The 12340-nt window shown below is 38.9% G+C and overlaps 1 protein-coding gene across 1 annotated transcript in view; it reads left to right on the top strand.

Annotated features, from left to right (window-relative positions):
- Positions 1 to 12340, top strand: part of CEP112 (centrosomal protein 112) — a 165830-nt gene that overhangs the window by 44322 nt on the left and 109168 nt on the right. The gene's annotated exons all lie outside the window — the stretch shown is intronic.

Genomic DNA, 12340 nt, shown 5'->3' with positions numbered 1-12340 from the left:
CAAATTTGTTGACTTTTAAGTGGCAGGAATAAAATAGAATTAATGAGAATTAATTAAAATAAATAGAGTTAATGATGTCAGCTGGTCTTGCCCTCTCAAATAAATGGGCCCAGGTTCAATTCAGAGTTTATTCATAGGAAGCAAATAATAAAAACTAAAGTCTTGTTGCTTTGGGCTCTTCTAGAAAATGGAATAAATTTGAAAGGTGTGTTAAAATATATTAAATATATATTTAAAATATACTTTAAATATATTTTAATTTAGTAGATGATGCTTCTGATTTTATATTTTATTTTTAATATCCACAAATTGCAAGTCTAATGCAGATTTTTTTCTCTTTGGTACAACTCTTCTTTGTGGGAGTGTTTGTTCTTCATGTGGATCTAAAGCTGGGAGAAATGCTCTGCAGCAAAACCAGTTTTCCTTAACTAACTTGGAACAGGTTTTTTTGCTGACTCTGTCCATGAACAATCAGGATGCACCAAGTTTGTTGTTTTTGAGCAAGGGAGTGGTTTATGTACAGCAGATGCACATAGGACAAGATCAACTCTTGCTTGCTCCTTCCATTTTTGATTATGTAAATTATTCTTTCCATGTGTTAATCCAGTTAAAAGTCAAAGCTGTGGAAGTAATTTCTAGGGGAAACAGATTATTCTGAAACAAGCCAGAAGTTATTTGTTGAAAGTATTCAGTTTAATATCACAATGTACCTTATCTAGGCTGGGAGAGGCAAGTAAAGATACTTTCATTCCATAAAAGTGACAGGGCTGAAGTCTGTATTTCTTTATTTCTATAATCTCTGAGGTATTTGGCATAAATAGAGACTATCTTAAATCACTGCAGACATTAATAAAAACTCCAGCTTTTAATCTTTGAATTCTTTACATTGGCTATTATTTATAATTTTGGGGAGGTTGAACTGTTATCCACTGCACTTAATCTTTCCGTATTTTACCATCTGATTTGTTGATAATGAAGCCGCATTAATTTTCTTCCACATCTTTCAAATAACGTGTCAGTTTGCACTTACTTATGTTAATAAAACCAGTCTGGCTTTGCAGGGTTGGTCCCCACGTGGGTGCAGAGGGAATTCTCTCCAGGCAGGATCTGGGAGCTGCTGGGGATTTGGAGCTGAGGAGCTGAGGACATCCTCAGTTATTTCAGATATTCCTTGGCTGTGTTTAAGCTTAGGTGTAGCTTGGAGTTGGAGTCAGGATTTGGAAGATTTAATTTTAAAGTGTTGGTGATGCTCCGAGGGCCATGAATTAAAGCAGTGTTGGTAGAGCTCAGTCCCAGCCTTGTATTTCCTGAGGGTCAATCTTTGGCCAAAACTGGGCTTGGGTCAGCTCCTGGGCTTGGAGAGCCCTGGGGGCTGTTCAAAGGCTAAAAATCATCAGTTTCCCCCACAGCAAGTGGGGCAGTTAATTATAGATTAATACCTGTATGGTTCTGTATGTACATACCTATATGTGCCCATATGGTTTTCTAAGTCTCTCCTAGTACAAGCTGCTGCTGTTCCTGTGGGTCCCCTCTAAATGAAAATATTCTTTGATATTGTATTTTTCCCAGGGTCACTTCAATATCTATGGCACTTGGTTTCTCTTGAGTTTTTTCTTTTCGGTTTTTTTTTTTTTTTGAGTCAGGGTGTTGAAAATAATGTAGAGATTTCTAATATATACCTCTCCCAATTGAAATGAGAAATGTTTAATTCCGGAGATGGTTTACTCTAATAAAACTGCTCTTTTGATTGTTTTATAGCAGGGGTTTGAGGCTAATTTTAAGATTAATAATGGAATTATTAATGCTAATAAGTAATTGAATAGAAATAAAAATTAGCTTTCTACTGTGGTTTTGGCTGGCTGGAGGCAGAAGTTGGCAGATCCATGGGGATGGATTTAGGATCCTAAAATGATGATATTTGCAGAAATGCAGTGCCCAGCTCACTTTCTGCTGGGTGGGATTTCAGCTCTGGCTCTGACTGCATTTCTGACCAGGGCTGGAGCAGACTCACATGCCCAGGACAGAGGAACTGCCAGTCCTGCTGGGCTTTCTGCAGTTCAGACCATTCATTTAGCTCCACTGTGTCTTGGCAATATTGAGATTTTTCATATATGTGCTTTTATATGATATACAAGTAGGAAATAGATAAGGAGCAGTGGTATTTATTGTGGCAGAAATGGATGGCTTCCTTATGGCTTTTTTTTTTTTTTCCATTTTGAAGATTTTTTAATTCTTTTGCGAGAATTATTCTTTTTAGCAATCCTTTCCTAATAATATGAGTCCATAAAATCCAATATCTTATGTAAAAATGCTTCGGTTTGCTGAATTTCTTTAAATAATTGCAGAATGAATTTATCTAACTCCAAGCTCAGGCAGAGCCAGTAAATCTTTAGAAAACAACCTTTTCTTGCATGAGGTGGGTGAAAATACAGTTCAGCATCTTCCACAGAAATGATGCCTTGTGGAATTGTAACTCAGAACCCAGTAGGTGCATCAGTGATTCCTCATAAACGACTTTGATCTGAGTGCACTTTGATTGTGAAATGGCCACAGGATTATATCTAGAGTAGCTGCTGAGCTGCAGGCACACAGAAAGGGAAGTGGCAGGCATTTTAGGGGATTTTTGTTATTATTATCATTATTTTCCCAGTGCTGTGACAGCAAACAGTGCTGCTGCTCTTTCAAACATTTCCACACTGATGCAGAATGAAAGTGATTTGAGGCATTGTTTGGAATAGTAAAATCCACATTTCTGAAAGTGTCTTTCACTTCAAAAATAAAAAAAACCCAGTATTGCCACAGTTTCAATACAGAATAGGGGTTTATGTAGTTTACAGGAGGTTTTTTTCTTCTTCTGAAGTTCATGGTAGAAATATCTGTCAAAAGCAAACCTTTTGCAAAAGAATTGCTCCAACACTCCTGACTCGTGGTGGTGACTTGTAGATATAAAATTTATATTTACTTCTGCAGTGCATGTCACAGGCGTTGCTTAATAGCAAAAGTCCCTCTGAGAAGTGCTGCAAGGGCTTTTCTAGAATGTCCTTTAAATGGCATTTCTATGAGAACAAAGTTTTCTTGAAAAGCTTCTCTGTAATTACTTGGGGGGAAAGGTTGTTCCTCTAATCCCTGTGGTTTGGTTGCAGAAAATGTGTCATGAGAGTGGGTTGCAAATAGGCTGAATCTCTGCTGTTCTTATCTCACACAGTAAGAAGAGGAGTAGGAAATGGAGGTATATAATTTGTCACAGTACAAACCGAGTAGAATGAAACAGAAAATAAATGAGGGGAAAAAAAATCTGTGCCCAGTTGCTGCTGAAGAAATTGCATGGAAGAGAAAGAAAAGCTTTGCCTGACTTTATAGAATATTGTTAAACAGCTCTCAGCACCATCTCTTGTGTCTTGTTCTCTGGATTTTGGATGTTTATTCATTCAATATATTTATTTCCCTCTGCTTATATTTTGGTAGCAGATTGTTCAATGCTTTTAGTTTACTGTGAGAAATATCTATTTACTGTAGGGAAATATTCCCCATTTTATTGAAGATTACAACCACAACACCAGCTCGGTTTTGAGGTGGTTTGGTTTTGACAGAGTCATGAAAGAGTCCCAGAATAGTTTGGGTTGGAAGGGACCTTAAAACCCATCCCACCCCACCCCTGCCATGGCAGGGACACCTTCCAGTGTCCCAGTGCTCCAGCCTGGCCTTGGGCACTGCCAGGGACAGGGATCTCACCTTTGGGGCTGCACAGACACATAAAATTGGTCATTCTTGAAATTGAGAGATTTTGGACTAAATTATAAACATCCTGAATAGTTTGAGGCTGTGATCCTCCATCACCCTCATGGGGAGTGCAGACCACGTTGATTTCTTCAGGATAAAGGTTGTGGCAGTTCTCGTGTACTGGAGAGATTTTTGGGATCTGATTTAATGCTTTTTGCTTTGCTTGCCTCATGCACAAATAACATTTTCATATTCTCCTGAAGTACAGATTTCCTCTTCAATTATGTAGTGTGTGAAGGAAACAAATTTTAAGAAGCGACATTAGGAGAAATGAAATGAAATGAAATGAAATGAAATGAAATGAAATGAAATGAAATGAAATGAAATGAGATTCAATTCCCCTGTACAGGTGCAGATGCTGTAGTTGCACACTGCAGCTTCAAGAAATGCCTGCACATCTCCACTCCAGTGCTCCACAACCTTCTCCCTCTCACTCTTTGCCTTTTTTATTTTTCAAGTCTGTCTGTGTCTGTCTGTGGAGCCAAATCTCAGCACTTTGCAAGTGGGGATGATACAGAGCAAATGCTGAGCAGCTGCTTCATTCTGACTCACTTAATAAAATTATTTGTTTACATAAGGAGCTCCCAACACCTCTTTTTTTTCCATGGCTTTCTACCCCTTGTCTGAACTTGTTTAAAATTCTGGGGAAGAAAGAGGGGCTAAACTTTCTAGAAACCAGTAAAGCCACTCCTGTCCATTAGCAGATTTTCCCAATAGTTTTCAGAGCAGTTTTTAAAGCACACACAGACAGCTCTCACAGCATTTTGGGGTTTGTTTTAGGTGGCTAGACCAAAGGTTTCCAATCATGACGTGGTGTGGATTTTTTGCAGAAAAATTAAAAGTATTCATTTTACTGAATACCTGCTGGTGCCTGCAGGTATTCAGTAAAATGCAGAAATGGAAATGATTTGCCTTTCTTTTCTCATATATACTTGTGTACATGCACATTCTTGTGTTCATGTGGTTTTTGACATGGCAGTCAAGGAGAAGAAGTTGATTTCTCACCTCATTGGAGATGGTGCCATGGAGTTTCCTCACTGCAGACTTAAAAAAGCTTTTCCCACTGCTTTTTGTTGTTCCAGTGTGAGAGCAATGCTCTTTGCTTCCCTATGCTGGGCTGCTATTTCTGGGGATTTTCTCAGGTGTTCAGTGGTACTCACTCATATTTTAAATTTCAGGTTTTGTGTGTAGCACAGTTATTTCTGCTACAAGGTTTTGCCTCACAGAAAATTTCTGATACAGATGTGTTAGCACTCATATTTCCTAAATCAAGGTGGAAAAAAATGCTCTTTAGGGAATGAAATACTTTTTTTGTTGGTACCAGTTACTCTTCTTGAAACTTCAGTCATTTCTTTATTCAAAAAGAAATTACTTTATTCAGTCATTTCTTTATTCACTTGTCATCTCCTGGTGTGCTTTGCAGTCATTTGGTTATTCTGGGTCATTCCTTACTGACACTGAGTCAGATCCACAGAGCTGGAGCTATTCTCAGGCTTCTCCTGTGGTTCTAAACTTGGTATTGATACCTGTAAAGCCTTCAGAGGGTGGCTTTGAGCTCAGCCTTGCTAAAAGCAGAAGTTGAAATGAAATTAGCACTGTCCTGGAGCCTCAGGCTGTGACAGGGAACGCCTGGATGGCAGCAACACCGAGGGTCAGGAAATTCCCATTTCTCTCATTCTGAATTCCACAAGGCCCCATCTGTTCTGAGCTCTGGTGCAGTGGGATGATCTGAGTTTATGACATTCTGTTTTCATCCTGAGCATTTTATTGGGGTTTTTTCATGCCCTGAGTATTTTATGAAGGTTTTGCTGTTCTGATCCTGCCTGGCTCCTCCAGCAGTGCTGGTTCTGCCTGGGCTTTCCCAGTTCACCTGCACTGGTGAAATGGGGACAAGGCAAAAATGGGCAGAGGGTGAGGTTGTCCTTTACAGAATCCTTTACAGAATCTTTTCCTACAGCTGTGGCTGAATAATGACTCATTTTTCATTGTAGGGTTCTCTTTGATGCACAAAGAGAAGACTTGAGCTTGTTTGATGTGAAAAGCTCTCCTTGCTTTATCCAGAAGTACCTAAAAATGCATCAAACTTTAGGAAGTTTTATGTAAGGGTCTTCTAGTCCTTAAGATTGCTTATATCTTGCAATATTCCCATGGTGTTTATTTAATTTTTCTTCTCTCTGTAATACCACAAAAGGAACAGTGTAAAGGTGAGGGGACATAGATTTGAGAGAAATAAGTGGTGAACAATCTGCTGCTGACCCAATAAAGAGGGAAACAGAAGGAGGCAAGGAAAAATAAACAATGTGAAGAGAGCTGGCAGAAGGAGGTAGAATAAATAGCAATGGAAATAAATTCGTTTGTTTCCAATTTACATTTGCATAATTGTTAGAGCTCAACATTTTGAAAAGGAGTAAAGTTTAGGCTTTTCAAAATATACAGAAGTTATAATTTGAAAAAAAAGCTGTGATTTACAGTGGATCTTGAGAATTTGATTCTACCAAGCCCTTTGAGAACTTTATATTTAAACAGCTGCTCCTTCAAATCCTCTTGTATTGGCTTCTTGGGGTGGTGTGTGTCAGAAATGCCACTGCACACAGCAAAGCACAACAGCCTGAGAATCATCAATGCAATGATAAATAAATAAATAAAGGGAGTGATAACTTTAACCACAATTTAATTTTTCATTTCTCTTTTCCTTCCTTGCTCCTCCAAGTTGAATCCAAATTCTGAGTAATTGCTTGTTGTTTTTGTTAATATTTTCAGGGTAATTGCCTAAGTGTAGCTGTTTTCCTGCAGTTAATTCCATTTTTCCTTGAAAATGAAGTATTTGTGTGTGGAGAGGATTCTTGTCAGAATGGAAAAGCCATTGCTATTTAGAGCCGGAAATAATTAAAGGAATACGAGCAGGCATTGTCTTTAATTCCAAGTGTTGCAATAAAAGAGCATTGTTAAGGGTTTATACTCATGTTCTTTGTGTTCATCATTTTCTTTTATTAAAATGTTGAGGCCTGTCTCGTTGCAGCCATTGGCAATATGATGAAAAAAGCCACGTCTGTGATTTAGAAACAGTGGGAATGTGATGGGGCTGAGGAGCTGGGATCTAGTTTTACTCTTTAAAACTGTGTGTGTTTTTTTGGTAGGCTGGGTTTTGGTTTGGGATTTTTTTTTTTTCCTTTTTTTTTTCTCCTTTAAGAATCAGTGGAAAACCAAGCAGCTGTTCTGCACTTGGTGCTGTGCTTGAGCATCTGAAACCTTTTAGAGCAAAGCCAGTCAAAGTTTCCAGCATATTGTAAACATTCCCTAACCCTCGCTCTAGGGGCTACAACGTGGAGCATGAACAGAGGGCTCCAAAATATGGTAGCTTTGTTTAATAGTCTCACTTAAAAGCAAAAATAAAGTGTTCTATTAACTATTTACAGCCTTTCATTTTCTTTCCCCCCGTTTCTCTGGAGACCTACTGGCAATAATGAAATATGTATTGAAAGGAAGGCTCCAGTTGTGCAAAAAAAAATGTAACAGTTGATTTTTAATCCTTGGCTCTGGGACTGTTATGTCCCTCAAGATGGTTATAGAGATATCACAAGACATCTTTTTGGTGATAACAACTGTGAAACTGGTTTGATATGGCACACAGCTTATGAAATTAAAAGTATTGCCTTGTCAGGTGAAGAGCATTGCTGTGTAATGCTGTAGCACTTCATTAATTGCTGTAAATTGCTATTCTAATAATTAATGTCGTTAAGGACTATCACAATCACATTGACTAAATGAAAATACAAATAATCAACACTAATGGCAGAATTGTTCCTTTGTTACTCCAAAGGCTTCCCTCTCACATCAGTGTATTTTTCAGATTTCTTATTTCTCTTCTCATTTCAAGATTATACAATGCCCAAAATGAGAAAAGCTTTCAGTTGGCTAAAGAAAGTTGTACAGATGATTGAATTCAATTAACTTGTTGTTAAAAAGCATGAAATGTTTCAGGCTGTCACCTCCTTTGAGTCACTTAGAAACCATCTACAAAACATCACAAGGAAAAACTTTGTTGCTTATTGTTGCTTGATAGTTGTGATCTCTCTACTTCAATTACATTTGATAATCTTAATTTTGCTTTTAGTTTTTATGTACTTTGTACAACTTTCCTTCAGCTTCATCTACAGTACAACCAACCTTCATGGAGGAGTTGAAGCTGATAATTCAAACAGTACTTTAAAGGAAAAGAAATTTTGATGATCCATGTCCTCTTGGAAAGAAGAAATCAATGAGCCAAGTAGACACTCATGGTTCCCCAGAATTAAATATCTTTATTATCTACTACAACATGAATATTATTACTCTGAATCCTGAACTAACCAATTATTTTAACCATAAAATGAGTTACCTTAAGTCAGTAGAATGACAGGATGAATTCTGAGCCCTTGTACCTCCTTAACAATCTCAATCCTGGCAGTTCATCCTCAGCATCTTTGGTTTGCCAACCACTGTTGGCTCTGTCACTCTTCACCCAGCCTGGGCTGTGCTTTGTTGGTGTGAAGTGATTCTCCTTGCCTGGCTCTGTCCTGTGCCTGCTGATTTCTCACATAGTTTGTCCTGGGATGGTTTATTTTATCCACCCCCAGCTCTCAGTGCCACAGTGCCGTTCTCTGATCTCCATCTTTGCCTTCCCTGCTCCTCTTCTTTGGGTACCTCATGAATCTCTTTGCTGTCTGTTCTGGCTTTCTGGGCCACCTTTTAATGACAGACTTGTCTGCCCTTTTCTAAGGCATTATCTACACCTGTCTCTCTGATTCTCCCCTCTGTGTTGTCCTTGCTGAGGTTTAGCTGTGCTCTCAGCATGGGAAAGCCGTGACTATTTAATCTCTGTTCTAATCCTCCTCCCCTGATAACTGAGCCTCTGTGCTCTCTCATATGTGTGGTGGATCTAAATCTTGGAGACACTTTCTGCAGTCTGGAGCAAAATTATCAAGTTTTCCTTTCCAGCCACATTTACAACGCTTGCCCAGCCTTTTAACCCACATCACATTCATCATTTGGCAGTTGCTGCTTTATTCTGTTTGCACAGCACCTAGCACAACAGAGCCCTCTCATTATTGTAATGAGAAATAGTTATAATAATTATTAGTGTGTTTAACCAATGTCTGGCCAATTTGCGAGCCATTAATTTTTAGTGTAATGCATTATTCTTATTTCAGTGTGATGCTGCGCACGTGGAGTATTATTTGCTCCAAATTCATTAATGGCTTTAAGGAGTGATTTAGTTTGTTAATGTTATCTCATGATTTATTTAAAACATAAGTATATAGTTTAAAACAATAATTGTATTGTAAATATATTCCATTGTTGGAGCTTACTTGAAGGAATGCAGACCAGCTTTTTGATGTTAACATCTCAAATTATGCAAACTGTAAACAATTTATAAGTGGATTTATGCTTTTTCTCATAAAGACAAGCTCATCTTATTCTTAAAATTGGGGAACACTTTATATTTATTTCTTGCCTTTATATTTTTGGCTTTATTTCTTTGAAAAGATAAAACAAGTTAGAATGCTTCCTAACAACTCCCAAATATTAACGTGCCCAGGGACAGGATAGGGATGATGTTTTGAAGGCAATAAATATTTCAGCTTCACATTTCAGTCTTTCTTCTTGGCTCCTTTGATCTGGCTTTGGTTTAGTTATCATTCCGCTTGGATGACTTCACACTGTCTCTCTTCCTCTCCACACCAAAAAGAAGAAGTGTTCTGCACAGATTCCATGTGTTTGGGGCTGCCATGGCAGGAGAGCCTTGGTTTTGTTGCTCCTTGGCTGTGGGAATCCCAGCCCTGCTCAGGGATGCTCCAGTCAGCCCAAAGCTGTTCCTGAGCTTTCACTGTGTGTTAAAACAAAGCAGGAAAAACAAAATTGATTTTTGTGTATTTCACAGATTTGGCATTACTACTGAAGCATTTTTGTGTAATTATTAACCCATTAACCCCTTCCTTTACAGATATGTGGCATTTTAGGCCTGAATACATTATTTATGTAGTGGCATGGCTGCATGCTATTAGCTCGGAGGGGCTGCGGCAGGGAGTGGTTTTTGCTGGTTGTAGCACTAAAAAGTGGTAGCATGGGTCTTGCATTTGGCTATAAATTTAATTAATTAATTAAACTGCTGCAGTTTTGTGGAGTCGTGGCAGTACTGGAGCATCTCCATGTGAGGGACTCTCTGAGAACAGGAGCAGGATCGTGGGTCTGCTTAAATTTCCCTTTATAAAGTCAAATGTATCTGTCTGTACACTGGATGGGTCCTCAGATCTGTAGACACTGAGGATACTAAGGTGAAATTCCTGAATTTTGGTTTGCAGGGGAAATTTGGGTATGTTTTGATGCAGTTTGTGTTTTCAGCTACACAGTTTGCTGTGTATTATATAAGAAACTGTGCTTTCCTTTGGAAATGTGTTTATATAGGGTTTTTTTCGGTTTGTTTTTTTTTTTAAATCTAAATGAATTACATGAGTGGTGATAACTGATCTTTTTTTTTTCAGCATATATTAGTGAGACTCAATTTTCTGTTTCTTGTGACACTAAATAAAAAGGAAGGCTGTGTAGAAATAGCAGTATCCTTCTTCAGCTGCGTTCCAGCAAGTGAACAGTTTGCAGTTTGGTGGGGAGCAAAGCAGTTTTCCCTCAAAAGCAGCAATATTTAGGATGGAGAGGGAGGAATGGGTGAAGACCTGTGTGAATACAGCAAATCTGAGTACACAGGATTAGAGTGTGTGTAATGTGGGAATGGCAGCACAGCCTGGCCTTGCCCAGCAGCAGCAGCAATGGGGCTGCAGGCTCAGCCATGACTCTGCTTTTCCCATACCTCAGCCTTCTCTCAGTCATTTGATTTGGTTTTAAGCAGCCTTGTGATGATTTGAGTTTTGGTGGTTTAGTTTTAAGTAGTCCTGTGAGAAGCGGGGAGTTGGACTCGAAACCAACTCGAAATATTCTGGGATTCCTGTTTGTCTCCAGGCATAAACCCAGAGTCATAACAACATCAGAGAGACTTAGACAAGGCATGGAGCCTCTCCCTCTTGTGGAGTCCATCAGAATTTAAATTTCAGAAGCTTATTCAGTGCCAAAACACATCCTTATGGAAATTCCTTACTCTGCTGCTGTTCTCCAGTACAGCTGGGATTCTATGGCTGTGCTGCCAGCAGGTTTTGAAAACCTAGAGAAGAATTTGCCTATTTGTGAATTAAAACCTGGTATAATTTTATAAGAAAACAGGAGGGATTTCACAGCCTATTACTATTTTCCCCTGAAAATCTCTCTGCATGACACACAGGGAGCTTGGGTGGATTTGCTGCTGGGATGTGAAACTCTGTCCCTGTGCAGCCTTTGGGGTACATTGCTCAGTGTGTGCTGGCATTTCGTGTCTGAAGGGTTTTCATTTCTTGATGAGGCTGAGACCCAGCCAGGTGCATCTCCTGCTCCCTGTGCTGTTGTTCAGGGAATTTTGGGAGCCCTCCAGGAAGGTGTTGGTTCATCCAACATTTGTGGGACATCCCAAACTTAATTAACCTTTCCCGTTGACCCCTGAATTTCCCTGTGTTTCCTTAGTGCAGTGCTGTAAAGTCTCACTGTGTTTAGTTGTTACATCTTGGAAGACATTTTACAGAGCAAGACAAATATTTATGATTAAGCACGAAGAGGAAGCACATAAAATATTTGTATTTCTCATCAGTGCACGTCAGGGTCCTGATTTCTGAAACTGAAATTCTGGACTTCACAGTCAACTTTCCCTGAGATGATTTGTGCTGTGTAAGACTCCTCATTCCATTGCCATGTCCTTTATACACTGAAACAAAAGGAAATTGCTGCTTTTTAAATTGGGGGCAAAGAGTAAATTCACCCTGTTTTTATATTCAGGCCGGCTCAGCTTTAGGGGATTTAAGTGATGTAATTGTATTGTACTGGGCCCCACAACTAGTCCAACTGAAAAAAAATAATCTTCAAAGTGAATATTTTAGTGCTTCATGCAAGGCACATTGCTCAGTATCTTGGGAAAAAAAGTGAAGCTTTTCTTATATTTGTGAACCGAGGGCCATTGTTGTACAGGTTTTCTAAGCTTCTGTACAAATCTGAACTGCACAAAAAATAGAGACTGCTGGCTCCCACATCCTTAAAAATGAAGTTTTTTTCCTGCTTATAATGAGATGTTGCATTTATTCATGGGATTAAGTCCTTAAAAGAAAGGAAGGTGCATAAAAACCACATTCCTGGAAGTTTACATCATAATATCTCAAAATAAAAATGTCTTCCTGAGGAAGAAGATGCATAAATTTGGAGCCTCACTATGAGCACAAGGCCTGATATCTTGCCCTTTTAAGTTTAGATTTGTTGTGTTTCCATCTGACTGGACTAAAGCTGCTGTCCCAGTGTCTTGTGACACTTGGCAGTGTGGGTGGGTTTGAATAAGCTTTGAGTTTTGGGTTTGATTCCAGTGTGGAGTGGAATTATTAGATGTGTTTTGCAGGGAGAGGGATTTGTTATCCAGGGCTCATTTTTGAATTATTGGATCTTTGGGAGGAGAAGG

Source organism: Ammospiza nelsoni, chromosome 19 (genome assembly GCF_027579445.1).
Source record: "Ammospiza nelsoni isolate bAmmNel1 chromosome 19, bAmmNel1.pri, whole genome shotgun sequence".
Taxonomy (NCBI): Eukaryota; Metazoa; Chordata; class Aves; order Passeriformes; family Passerellidae; genus Ammospiza; species Ammospiza nelsoni.
The sequence above is the reverse complement of the archived record's forward strand: the minus strand, read 5'-3'. Positions and strand labels throughout refer to the sequence as shown.